At 53.0% G+C, this 14,391-nt stretch overlaps 1 protein-coding gene across 2 annotated transcripts in view; it reads left to right on the plus strand.

Annotated features, from left to right (window-relative positions):
• LOC126529852 (ankyrin repeat and SOCS box protein 16-like) overlaps positions 1 to 14,391 on the plus strand; it is a 90,822-nt gene that overhangs the window by 73,494 nt on the left and 2,937 nt on the right. The window lies entirely within an intron of this gene.

A 14,391-nucleotide genomic window follows, 5' to 3' on the forward strand; every position in this document is an offset into this window, starting at 1 on the left:
CAGTGTCTTCTGCCGGTTCCTGCTTATGTTTCTTGCCAGGAGAGTAGACCTCTGATTCAGCTCGACGTCTCAGCTGGTCTAGATGTCGCCGCTGGAGGCCTTGTGCTCAATCCACGGTGACCATCCTCGTACCTTGCCAGTCGTGCACTATCCCTGGAATCCACCTTCGACTTGTTCCAAAACTGCGCGTCCAGACTGGTTCATTTGTATTAAATTTTCTCGTACTTGCTGTCGGCGAGCCATCTGCCAGTTTTTCAGTGGGCCTGATGCAGTCTATCTTTGTCCTAATCTGGTAATCCAGCAAACATTCTGCCAATGACTTGCCATCCTCTCTGAGTGTTTGGCGGTACCTGACCAAAAAACTATCCAACCGCATTTTCAAGTCCTTTCCCAGATTTCTCTTTAGTCCTTCCTTGATTGTGCGCACCACTCTTTCGGCTAAACCATTCGATTGTGGGTGATAGGGTGCTGTTGCGAGTTGTATCTTGTTGCATGCCAGGAGCTCGTAGAAAACTAAGCCCACAAATTGTGGTCCATTGTCAGGCAGAAACGTTTTTGGAAGCTCAAACTTTGCAAATACCGACCTTAGTGCTCCGACCATGGTTTCTGGTCTGGCATCCTTCAATGGCTCCGCTTCAATGCATTTTCTTTCCGAGTCTACAATGACCAAGACCATTTGTCCGTCGAACGGACCTGTGAAATCACTGTGCAGACGGCTCCATCCTTCCCCTATCGCCGGCCACGTCACCGGTACCTGGGCATATGGAATCGCGGAAGCCTGCGCATGAACATAGCATGATCTCGCCAGTCGCTCAATCTACGAGTCTAGTCCCGGGTACCAAAATAGCGTTCCGGCTGTGTTCTTCATGGAAACCATACCAGGATGAGTTTCATGTAGCAGGCTTAGTGCACGTCTTCTTGCCACCATGGGTCAAACAATGCAATGTCCCCAATACACCAAACTGTCACTTATGGCCAGTTCCATCCTTCTGTAGAAATACGGCTGGTACTCCTCATGATCCTGTGGGGCAAACAGCGGCCACCCCTCTAAAATTCATTTTTGACCTGTTGAAGAGTAGTGTGTTGATCGGTCATTTGTTTCACTGCTCGGGCACATGTTGCCATTTCTTCTAGGCCTTGGGCAAACAAAACATGCTCCTGTTCGTCGTGATCGCCATTTCGCCACTCTGTAACTGGCAGTGGCAATCAGCTGAGGGCATCGGCACTTTAATGCTCACTGCCCTTATGGTACTGCAACATATAGCTGTAGTTGCCAAGGAACAAGGTCCAGCGCTGAATTCTGGCAGCTGCCAGTGGTGGTAGCGCTTTCCTTGGATTGAACAAACCAGTCAGAGGTGTCCTGATGAACTGGTGTCCATACAAGTAGTCCTTAAACTGTGCAGTGGTGAACACGGGTGCCAGAACCTCTTTTTCCAGCTGCGAGTAATTACACTCTGCCCTTGTGAGCTTCCTGGAGTGGAACCTGATGGGGTAATCAACAGCGTTGATGCGGTGGGACAAGACGGCTCCAATGCCAACTGCTGACGCATCATACTGCAGCCGCAACGGCTTATCAGGATCAAAAACGGGCCAAGAACTTGGAAGCCTCCATTGACTCCTTAACTTGCTGACAACATTCTTTGTGTTCCTGCTTCCACTGCAACCTGGTGCCTTTCGTGAGATGGGCGTATAGGGAGCCAGCACAGTGGCCAGATTCGGCAGGAACTTGGCGTAATAATTCACAAGACTTAGGAGGGCTTTCAGCTCACTCACTGAAGTGGGTTCTGGCACTTCGAGAACTGCCTTTATGTTCGCGTCCTTCGGCTGCAGTTTGTTAGCGTTGATACAAAGGCCGAGAAATGTGACTTCGCTTTGCCAGAATTTGCATTTTTCTTTATACAATTGGAGACCATACTCCCGTAGTCTCTGAAGGACTTTCCGTAGCCGTGACATGTCATTCTTTTGTTCTGTGATGATAATGTCATCCAGATATACCTGCACACCTGGAATATCGCCCAGCAGCCCGTCCATCCTTCTCTGAAGTATGGCTGGTGCGGCATCAGGGCCGCACCAGCCATAGCCTATGCCACCATAGCTTAACCAGCCATAGCTTATGCCAAAAGGCAGTCGTTTAAAGTAGAAGATGCCCTTTTGAGTGTTAAGGACCGCTATCTTCTGGGTGTCTTCATCCAGTGGTAGCTGGTTGTAGGCCTGGGTTGTAGGTCCGATGTCGTTAAAACTTCCCCGCCATTCAGCTTTGCAAGAATGTCATCCACTCACGGCAAAGGGTACTGCTCTGTCACTGTGGCTGCATGGACTGTCATACGAAAATCTCTGCAAATTCTGATGACCCATCATTCTTTACAACGGTTACAACTGGTGTTGCCCACTGTGCAGTTTTCACCGGCATAAGGACGTCTTCTGCAACTAGCTGGTCCAGTGCTTCCGACATCTTCTCCGTCAAAGCGTAAGGTATAGTACTGGCCTTGAAAAACCGCAGACACGCATTTTATTTCAACTGAAATGTCACTGGCAGTCCCTTGCAAAGTCCAAGACCTCTAGCAAAGATGTCAGGATATTCACTGAGTAGTGCTTCTGATTCCGTTGTTAGCTCCATTGAACTTGATCGGTTGCATGCTCATGACCATGTTCGTCAGCATGGCCACGCTGACGTCGTTAAAAGCTTTTATCATGTCACTGCCACATAACGACGGTCCCTGGCTGTTGACCACTATAACCGTACCAGGAATATCTTTCCCATCACACATGGCCATCATGCTTAGTTGTCCAAGCACTGGAAGTTCACCCAATAGGCAGGACAGCTTTAGCTGCATTTTCCGCAATGGCGGCCACTTTGTTTCGCACTTCCGAAACACTGCTACTGAAATGATGCTTACAGGTGATCCCGTGTCCACCAGTATTGTTAGAGGGACGCTATTCCAGCAGACGACTTTGTAAATTGGTTTCACCTTGTGGATGCTGGCCTCTTGATGATGAACAGCCTCTATTGTGTACAGGGCCCTGTTATCGTCCGAGGTTGCACTGTCTTCACCTGTTGTTCTGTACGAACCCTGGGGCCTTCCATTCATCTACGGCCTCTGCTGTTGGTGGCCAGATGTGGTTGACTGGCACATTCGGCTCAGGTGGCCTCATTTGCTGCACCTGTGGTACACTGTGTGCAGGTGTTTACATTAATCTTCGGCATGTCTTTCACTACCACGCCGTCCACACAGGCCGCGCATATCCGGCTTTGGCTGCAAATTCCCCGTACGGCTCTTTTAGCATGCAAAATTTACAACACTTTGCTCTGTAGATTGCATCATCCTGGCATTCTCGGCTGCTTTCTGTGCCGCAATTGCAAAACATTCTGCCTGTTCTAGTGTGAGCTTCTGTTGCATCAGTAAATGGAGCCTACTGTATTCGTTGTGCCCGCCGCACACAATTCAATCTCCTAGCATGCGCTCCAATGATGTCCCGAAATTGCACTTCTCTGCCAGCCGTCTAACTTCAGCAATGAAACCCTGGACAGTCTCACCGGCTTCTTGTGCGTGCATGAAGAACACATAGCTTGCAGCGATCTCGTTGACTTGCAGGGCATAATGTTCTTCCAAATGCACGGCGACTTCATCATAGTTAAGCTCGTTGACCTTCTTCGGTTGGCAATGCCCTTGAACCACACCCACTGCGCTGTTCATGAGCGATGATATGAGCAGTGCTCATTTCTTTGTTGCATTGGTAATGTTATGGGCTTCAAAATAAGCCTCCAGATGAACACAATACGTCGGCCACCTGCCGTCCATATCTCCAAATTCTGGCAGTTGCCCGCCACTCATATTTGCATGGGTCTCCTCGTCTAGCGTCAGTACGCACCCTTGTCGCCACTGTTATATCGCTGCTAGTGATACTACAAGTAAGCCAGATAAAGCAACAAGAACAATCTATTGAGCAGCGTGTTTTTATACTGCAAGCCTCTGACATTGCAGTGACGTGCATTGAATTGACTGCCTACTGATGACGCATCAGATGCGAGCCCACAAAATCCACTAAAAACACGCTAAATGCACACAACAATCAGAATCACATTAAAAATATGTTTTATTGTGTGTACATACAACACAGTTAAAGGAAATTATACTGGACAGGAAGGTGTGTTTCTTTTTTCATTCATAATAGAATGAAAGATAAATAAATTAGCAATATTAATAACCACTTCCTTGTGTGGCTGTGAAGCGCAGGAACTTATTGCGAAGCAAAATTTAAAAAAGAAAACAATGCTTACAATCACTGGCCAGAAAGCAGGTTGAACTACCAGGTAGTGAATAAAATTACAGAAAGATATCACCTGTTTCCTCTTGGTACAGTCCTCTGTGTGTATTTGTTCACTGGCGTGGCTAGGTCTATGGTCGTTGCCATCGCTAACAGCATAGACCTCCATCGTGCCGATTCTCTGAATAATGTGCTTGGGCAGCGTGTAAGTGAAACAGCAATTTATTGTGCAGCACTGAGGTGGCCTGAAGTCACAATTGCAAAGTGGGCGCATACGAACATGGTGAGGCATCCTTCAGCAGCGCATGACATCTGAGACTTGTTTTGTCGTGCTTGCAGCACTGTTTGCCTACCAAAGGAAAATGGTTCAGCAGCCGTAATATATTTCTCTCTAGCAGCGTGTGGAACTAAATTCCCGTGCTTTGTCCAAAATTCTGCTTTGAACTAGCGGCACTTGGCTCGTCTGGTGTCATCTAGAATTTCCGTCGACCAGTCTCAAAGTGCTGCTTCCTGTTGCCATTCCTTCCCGACTTTTCGGATGTGTTTCACTGGAGCTATTTCACGAGGCAAAGGGGCACCCAACGGCGCATGGATAAGCTGCATGTTTGAGACATGTGAAGTACAAATTATGTTCAAGAACATTTAAGTTTTTGTACTGTCAAAAAAAAAAAAAAAATACCTGGCATGAAAACTGCTAAAAAGCCCACCACCCTCTATACAACAAATCTTTCCACTAGGCACCGCAAAAAAGCACTAAACTTGCAACATTGATGTGCACTGCTGTGTTTCACTCGTCTTGGCATCGCTGATCCCCACACATTCATTCTGTTTGTCGTCCTTGCCAAGTGTCCGCATGACGTGATCCTAGGCTGCGACTTCCTTGCCACACACTCCACCCTTATCGACTGATTGACCCCGCTGACCAACTTCCAAGATGCCTCTGTTCTGCCGAGTACACCCGCTTGCCCTTGCAGATTGACTTCATGTCGTTGCCGTGAGTTCTTCATGCTATGTTTCGATGCCTATCGTTGACATCTTCGTCACCAACAGCATCAAAGTACCCCACACCATTGTTTCTATAGCGGCGAACTGCACCTGCGTTTCTGTTAATTTCAGCTTGACACCACAAGTGGTGCCACAAGGCGTCTCACTTGCCCTCATCTGTGCCTTTGATGGACATGAAGTGGAAGACTTTACAGCGGCCACTTCTTCCCGTTCCCCAACTCATCAGCAGTACGACTTTTGCCCTGGAAGCGCCATTCAATCGATGATCGCTTCTGAGTTACCACCCAGACGTAGCAGACTGTAGATCTCCACCACAATCTGCTTTTCTACCTCGACATTTTTCGACATTAGGGGCCCGAATCGTTCGAAGAGCTGCTTATGGCTTTCCAGCGCCATGTTATTTCGCTGCGCAAGTCCAAGAACCTCCAGCTAGGGCAAATCGGCAATGCTGACCAAACGCCAGTTTATCTGGACATGCCATCGCCCCTCACCGTGCACGAAAATGGCTGTAAACAAGTTTATGTCCGGTCCACTGGCAACGAGAAAACGCGAGTTATCGTCATGTTGTCATGCACGGCATACGGACGCAAGCTTTCGCCCTATGTTGCCTTCAAGCGCAAGACAGTGTCTAAAGGTGAGGAGCTGCCAAAAAATGTGGTCGTGAGATGCTATGAGAAAGGCTGGATGAACGAGAATCTTGTGCTCGACTGGATAAAGTCCGTCTGGTGTAGGCGGCCCGGCGCACTGTTGTCGTTTCCGTCCATCCTCGTGCTGGACGCATTTCGTTGCCATTTGGCCGGCTCAGTGAAGAGGCTGTTGCGCGAATCCGGCACTGAACTTGTTATCCTGGGTGGGATGACGTCTCAGCTGCAGCCTTTAGATGTTTGCGTGAACAAGCCGTTCAAGCACGCGGTCAAGCGGTGTTACGCAGATTGGATGCGCTCAGGTGAACCTGTAGTGACGCCGACCGGGCGGCCGAAGCGGGCTTCGCCAGCCACGCTATGCAAGTGGATTGTGGACGCATGGGCCAGCATACCAGATGACCTTGTGCGTCGCGCATTCAAGAAGTGCGGCATCTGGAACGCGCTCGACGGCACAGAGGATGAGTACCTCTGGGAAGATATGTCCAACAAGGAACCATCCGAAGAGGGTTCAGCTGAGGAAGGCAGCGATTGAAGTGCGGAGTGCAATTTAAATAAATGTTTTCCTCGAGTTTTCCTAGCTTGTATTATACGCGGATAAAACTTCTTTTGCCATTTCGCGTCCAAAAAATTTCACCTCGTACTATAGGAAGGTTCGTATTATACGCTGGTTTTTACGGTACCCACAATACACGACCGGTGACAGCTGCTCCTGCGCGATACATTGGAACAAAGGACAGCGTCATTGAGATTTTTGCCTGGTGGTTGCATATGTACAAAAATGTAAACAAGGTTCTTGAATGACATAGTTTCATTAAAATATTTGTCGTCGATTTGTTATTTTCATGGCCTTTACATTTTTCATATCAGCGGCATGTACTGCTGTGCTGGTTACGAACTGATGTAGTTCTAAAGTTCGTGTGATATTTTTTTGCTTATTAAATAGACAAAAACATGGAAGCATTGATATCAGTTATTTCGGGCACAATTGTTGAGACATACGAGTGCATTCTTTTATGAAAAAATACATATTTTACTTGTCTTGACAGTGCGTAGCGCTTAAGAATTCGTTTGCAGCATCTTTGGCAGTGGTAATGCAGTTATTATTCATGTATTTGAACCCTTTACAAATTTGATGAGGAGGAGGCCGAGCTCCAACGTGAGCCTTCTCCGAACGAAATTTCTGGTTACGCCACTGTCGACGTCACTACGATGCTTCGCACCGCGACGTGACTATCCCTCCTGGTGCGCTTGTGATTATGTGGTCGGCTTCCCGCCATGTGGGCCTCTCCGAAAAGCTTCTTTCCCAGTACACGGACCCATCCCTGTGCTGCGCCAGGTGACGCCTGTTAACTACAAGATTGCCCCCTGTCAGTTACATCTCGTCGTCTCTCTCTCCTTCCGCCCAGTGATGTCGTTTACGTATCAAGGTTCAAGATCTACCACTGTACTTTCGATGACTATTTAGAGCTCCTGCACAGTTCTTTTGCCGCTGGGGGTAATTCTATGGAACAGTTATTATATCGGCCAAGAGCAGGCCTGTCATGATTAAAGAGACGATGACGACGACGACGTTATAACCTTGCATGGGCTGTTCATTTTGCACAGTTCTGCATGCATATGCGCTTGTATATACAGTCTACAATTGTTACAACGGACCTACCCGCGTACAACAGACTTTCGGATATAACGGACCACATTTCAGCCGTAGTTTGTTTTATCAATTCATTAATGCAACGAAGTTCGCTTTTAACGGGCCGCGGTATTCAACGGTTTATCGGCTATAGCCAACGAAATTAGCGACGATTTTTGTCAAAATCGGGTGTATAAAACGAACTTTTGCCATGTCGACACGGGCCAGTAACTGACTTGCGAGGGCCTGCCGATGATCGGTGCTCAATATCGTGTGCGCGAGGGAGGGATGAAAGCGAGGCGAAAGCGCGCCGTCTTTCTCGTGCGAGGCACTGGGTGCCGAGGTGAGGGAGGGAAGGTGGGGTGTACTCCGGCCGCCGTGACTTGAAAGCGATCTGCGATGTGGACAAAGTGCGTTCCCGCGCGTGCACCGTGTCTTGAAAGCGATCTGGGATGTGGACAAATTGCGCGCCCGCGGGGCTGCCGTATCTTGAAAGCGAGCTGCGATGTGAACAAAGTGCGCGCCCGCGCGGGCGCCGTATCTTGAAAGCTATCTGCGATGTGGACAAAGTGCGTCCCCGCGCGTGCACCGTGTCTTGAAAGCGATCTGCGATGTGGACAAATTGCGCGCCCGCGGGTCTGCCGTATCTTGAAAGTGAGCTGCGATGTGAACAAAGTGCGCGCCTGCGCGGGCGCCGTATCTTGAAAGCGATCCCGCGCCGTAACGCGAAAGCGATGTGCGATGTGGACAAAGTGCGTGCCCGCGGGGCTGCCGTATCTTGAAAGCGAGCTGCGATGTGAACAAAGTGCGCGCCCGCGCGGACGCCTTAACGTGAAAGCGATGTGCGATGTGGACAAAGTGCGCGCCCGCGCGAACGCCGTAACGCGAAAGCCATCTGCGATGTGGACAAAGTGGACAAAGGCAAAATTACGTAACGTGAAAGCGATCTGCGATATAGACAAAGTGCGCGCGGGCACCGTATCCTGAAAGCGATGTGCGATGTGGACAAAGTGTGCGTCCGCACGGGCGCCGTAAGGTGAAAGCGATCTGCGATGTGGACAAAGTGCGTTCCCGCGCGTGCACCGTGTCTTGAAAGCGATCTACAATGTGGACAAAGTGCGCGCCCGCGCGGGCGCCGTATCTTGAAAGCGATCTGCGATGTGGACAAAGTGCGTCCCCGCGCGTGCACCGTGTCTTGAAAGCGATCTGCGATGTGGACAAAGTGCGTTCCCGCGCGTGCACCGTGTCTTGAAAGCGATCTGCGATGTGGACAAAGTGCGTTCCCGCGCGTGCACCGTGTCTTGAAAGCGATCTACAATGTGGACAAAGTGCGCGCCCGCGCGGGCGCCGTATCTTGAAAGCGATCTGCGATGTGGACAAAGTGCGTCCCCGCGCGTGCACCGTGTCTTGAAAGCGATCTGCGATGTGGACAAATTGCGCGCCCGCGGGGCTGCCGTATCTTGAAAGTGAGCTGCGATGTGAACAAAGTGCGCGCCTGCGCGGGCGCTGTATCTTGAAAGCGATCCCGCGCCGTAACGCGAAAGCGATCTGCGATGTGGACAAAGTGCGTGCCCGCGGGGCTGCCGTATCTTGAAAGCGAGCTGCGATGTGAACAAAGTGCGCGCCCGCGCGGACGCCTTAACGTGAAAGCGATGTGCGATGTGGACAAAGTGCGCGCCCGCGCGAACGCCGTAACGCGAAAGCCATCTGCGATGTGGACAAAGTGGACAAAGGCAAAATTACGTAACGTGAAAGCGATCTGCGATATAGACAAAGTGCGCGCGGGCGCCGTATCCTGAAAGCGATGTGCGATGTGGACAAAGTGTGCGTCCGCACGGGCGCCGTAAGGTGAAAGCGATCTGCGATGTGGACAAAGTGCGTTCCCGCGCGTGCACCGTGTCTTGAAAGCGATCTACAATGTGGACAAAGTGCGCGCCCGCGCGGGCGCCGTATCTTGAAAGCGATCTGCGATGTGGACAAAGTGCGTCCCCGCGCGTGCACCGTGTCTTGAAAGCGATCTGCGATGTGGACAAAGTGCGTTCCCGCGCGTGCACCGTGTCTTGAAAGCGATCTACAATGTGGACAAAGTGCGCGCCCGCGCGGGCGCCGTATCTTGAAAGCGATCTGCGATGTGGACAAAGTGCGTCCCCGCGCGTGCACCGTGTCTTGAAAGCGATCTGCGATGTGGACAAAGTGCGTTCCCGCGCGTGCACCGTGTCTTGAAAGCGATCTACAATGTGGACAAAGTGCGCGCCCGCGCGGGCGCCGTATCTTGAAAGCGATCTGCGATGTGGACAAAGTGCGTCCCCGCGCGTGCACCGTGTCTTGAAAGCGATCTGCGATGTGGACAAATTGCGCGCCCGCGGGGCTGCCGTATCTTGAAAGTGAGCTGCGATGTGAACAAAGTGCGCGCCTGCGCGGGCGCTGTATCTTGAAAGCGATCCCGCGCCGTAACGCGAAAGCGATCTGCGATGTGGACAAAGTGCGTGCCCGCGGGGCTGCCGTATCTTGAAAGCGAGCTGCGATGTGAACAAAGTGCGCGCCCGCGCGGACGCCTTAACGTGAAAGCGATGTGCGATGTGGACAAAGTGCGCGCCCGCGCGAACGCCGTAACGCGAAAGCCATCTGCGATGTGGACAAAGTGGACAAAGGCAAAATTACGTAACGTGAAAGCGATCTGCGATATAGACAAAGTGCGCGCGGGCGCCGTATCCTGAAAGCGATGTGCGATGTGGACAAAGTGTGCGTCCGCACGGGCGCCGTAAGGTGAAAGCGATCTGCGATGTGGACAAAGTGCGTTCCCGCGCGTGCACCGTGTCTTGAAAGCGATCTACAATGTGGACAAAGTGCGCGCCCGCGCGGGCGCCGTATCTTGAAAGCGATCTGCGATGTGGACAAAGTGCGTCCCCGCGCGTGCACCGTGTCTTGAAAGCGATCTGCGATGTGGACAAAGTGCGTTCCCGCGCGTGCACCGTGTCTTGAAAGCGATCTACAATGTGGACAAAGTGCGCGCCCGCGCGGGCGCCGTATCTTGAAAGCGATCTGCGATGTGGACAAAGTGCGTCCCCGCGCGTGCACCGTGTCTTGAAAGCGATCTGCGATGTGGACAAAGTGCGTTCCCGCGCGTGCACCGTGTCTTGAAAGCGATCTACAATGTGGACAAAGTGCGCGCCCGCGCGGGCGCCGTATCTTGAAAGCGATCTGCGATGTGGACAAAGTGCGTCCCCGCGCGTGCACCGTGTCTTGAAAGCGATCTGCGATGTGGACAAAGTGCGTTCCCGCGCGTGCACCGTGTCTTGAAAGCGATCTACAATGTGGACAAAGTGCGCGCCCGCGCGGGCGCCGTATCTTGAAAGCGATCTGCGATGTGGACAAAGTGCGTTCCCGCGCGTGCACCGTGTCTTGAAAGCGATCTACAATGTGGACAAAGTGCGCGCCCGCGCGGGCGCCGTATCTTGAAAGCTATCTGCGATGTGGACAAAGTGCGTCCCCGCGCGTGCACCGTGTCTTGAAAGCGATCTGCGATGTGGACAAATTGCGCGCCCGCGGGGCTGCCGTATCTTGAAAGTGAGCTGCGATGTGAACAAAGTGCGCGCCTGCGCGGGCGCCGTATCTTGAAAGCGATCCCGCGCCGTAACGCGAAAGCGATCTGCGATGTGGACAAAGTGCGTGCCCGCGGGGCTGCCGTATCTTGAAAGCGAGCTGCGATGTGAACAAAGTGCGCGCCCGCGCGGACGCCTTAACGTGAAAGCGATGTGCGATGTGGACAAAGTGCGCGCCCGCGCGAACGCCGTAACGCGAAAGCCATCTGCGATGTGGACAAAGTGGACAAAGGCAAAATTACGTAACGTGAAAGCGATCTGCGATATAGACAAAGTGCGCGCGGGCGCCGTATCCTGAAAGCGATGTGCGATGTGGACAAAGTGTGCGTCCGCACGGGCGCCGTAAGGTGAAAGCGATCTGCGATGTGGACAAAGTGCGTTCCCGCGCGTGCACCGTGTCTTGAAAGCGATCTACAATGTGGACAAAGTGCGCGCCCGCGCGGGCGCCGTATCTTGAAAGCGATCTGCGATGTGGACAAAGTGCGTCCCCGCGCGTGCACCGTGTCTTGAAAGCGATCTGCGATGTGGACAAAGTGCGTTCCCGCGCGTGCACCGTGTCTTGAAAGCGATCTACAATGTGGACAAAGTGCGCGCCCGCGCGGGCGCCGTATCTTGAAAGCGATCTGCGATGTGGACAAAGTGCGTCCCCGCGCGTGCACCGTGTCTTGAAAGCGATCTGCGATGTGGACAAAGTGCGTTCCCGCGCGTGCACCGTGTCTTGAAAGCGATCTACAATGTGGACAAAGTGCGCGCCCGCGCGGGCGCCGTATCTTGAAAGCGATCTGCGATGTGGACAAAGTGCGTCCCCGCGCGTGCACCGTGTCTTGAAAGCGATCTGCGATGTGGACAAATTGCGCGCCCGCGGGGCTGCCGTATCTTGAAAGTGAGCTGCGATGTGAACAAAGTGCGCACCTGCGCGGGCGCTGTATCTTGAAAGCGATCCCGCGCCGTAACGCGAAAGCGATCTGCGATGTGGACAAAGTGCGTGCCCGCGGGGCTGCCGTATCTTGAAAGCGAGCTGCGATGTGAACAAAGTGCGCGCCCGCGCGGACGCCTTAACGTGAAAGCGATGTGCGATGTGGACAAAGTGCGCGCCCGCGCGAACGCCGTAACGCGAAAGCCATCTGCGATGTGGACAAAGGCAAAATTACGTAACGTGAAAGCGATCTGCGATATAGACAAAGTGCGCGCGGGCGCCGTATCCTGAAAGCGATGTGCGATGTGGACAAAGTGTGCGTCCGCACGGGCGCCGTAAGGTGAAAGCGATCTGCGATGTGGACAAAGTGCGTTCCCGCGCGTGCACCGTGTCTTGAAAGCGATCTACAATGTGGACAAAGTGCGCGCCCGCGCGGGCGCCGTATCTTGAAAGCGATCTGCGATGTGGACAAAGTGCGTCCCCGCGCGTGCACCGTGTCTTGAAAGCGATCTGCGATGTGGACAAAGTGCGTTCCCGCGCGTGCACCGTGTCTTGAAAGCGATCTACAATGTGGACAAAGTGCGCGCCCGCGCGGGCGCCGTATCTTGAAAGCGATCTGCGATGTGGACAAAGTGCGTCCCCGCGCGTGCACCGTGTCTTGAAAGCGATCTGCGATGTGGACAAAGTGCGTTCCCGCGCGTGCACCGTGTCTTGAAAGCGATCTACAATGTGGACAAAGTGCGCGCCCGCGCGGGCGCCGTATCTTGAAAGCGATCTGCGATGTGGACAAAGTGCGTCCCCGCGCGTGCACCGTGTCTTGAAAGCGATCTGCGATGTGGACAAAGTGCGTTCCCGCGCGTGCACCGTGTCTTGAAAGCGATCTACAATGTGGACAAAGTGCGCGCCCGCGCGGGCGCCGTATCTTGAAAGCTATCTGCGATGTGGACAAAGTGCGTCCCCGCGCGTGCACCGTGTCTTGAAAGCGATCTGCGATGTGGACAAATTGCGCGCCCGCGGGGCTGCCGTATCTTGAAAGTGAGCTGCGATGTGAACAAAGTGCGCGCCTGCGCGGGCGCCGTATCTTGAAAGCGATCCCGCGCCGTAACGCGAAAGCGATCTGCGATGTGGACAAAGTGCGTGCCCGCGGGGCTGCCGTATCTTGAAAGCGAGCTGCGATGTGAACAAAGTGCGCGCCCGCGCGGACGCCTTAACGTGAAAGCGATGTGCGATGTGGACAAAGTGCGCGCCCGCGCGAACGCCGTAACGCGAAAGCCATCTGCGATGTGGACAAAGGCAAAATTACGTAACGTGAAAGCGATCTGCGATATAGACAAAGTGCGCGCGGGCGCCGTATCCTGAAAGCGATGTGCGATGTGGACAAAGTGTGCGTCCGCATGGGCGCCGTAAGGTGAAAGCGATCTGCGATGTGGACAAAGTGCGTTCCCGCGCGTGCACCGTGTCTTGAAAGCGATCTACAATGTGGACAAAGTGCGCGCCCGCGCGGGCGCCGTATCTTGAAAGCGATCTGCGATGTGGACAAAGTGCGCGCCCACGCGGGCGCCGTAACGCGAAAGCGATCTGCGATGTGGACAAAGGCAAAGTTACGTAACGTGAAAGCGATCTGCGATGTAGACAAAGGGCGCGCGGGCGCCGTATCCTGAAAGATGTGCGATGTGGGCAAAGTGTGCGTCCGCGCGGGTGCCGTAAGGTGAAAGCGATCTGCGATGTGGACAAAGTGCGTTCCCGCGCGTGCACCGTGTCTTGAAAGCGATCTACAATGTGGACAAAGTGCGCGCCCGCGCGGGCGCCGTATCTTGAAAGCGATCTGCGATGTGGACAAAGTGCGCGCCCACGCGGGCGCCGTAACGTGAAAGCGATCTGCGATGTGGACAAAGTGCGTGCCCGCGGGGCTGCCGTATTTTGAAAGCGAGCTGCGATGTGACCAAAGTGCGCGCCCGCGCGGACGCCGTAACGCGAAAGCGATCTGCGATGTGGACAAAGTGGACAAAGTGGACAAAGACAAAGTTACGTAACGTGAAAGCGATCTGCGATGTAGACAAAGTGCGCGCGGGCGCCGTATCCTGAAAGCGATCTGCGATGTAGGCAAAGTGCGCCCAGTGCCGATAGCTTCGTAATATGTTGTGCTTTCAACGTTTAGTTCGCGTCGAAGCGAGAGACAACACGAAGGTCAATTCGTTCGCTGCTGCTGCCGTGCTTATCTTGCTTAATTTGCCATCACAATCGATGTTTCGCCTTTCGGGCGAAGCTGCGACTTTTCTTGTTTTTTTGCTTTGAACCACAAGTTACGTAACGTGAAAGCGATCTGCG

Source organism: Dermacentor andersoni, chromosome 5 (assembly GCF_023375885.2).
Source record: "Dermacentor andersoni chromosome 5, qqDerAnde1_hic_scaffold, whole genome shotgun sequence".
Classification (NCBI taxonomy): domain Eukaryota; kingdom Metazoa; phylum Arthropoda; class Arachnida; order Ixodida; family Ixodidae; genus Dermacentor; species Dermacentor andersoni.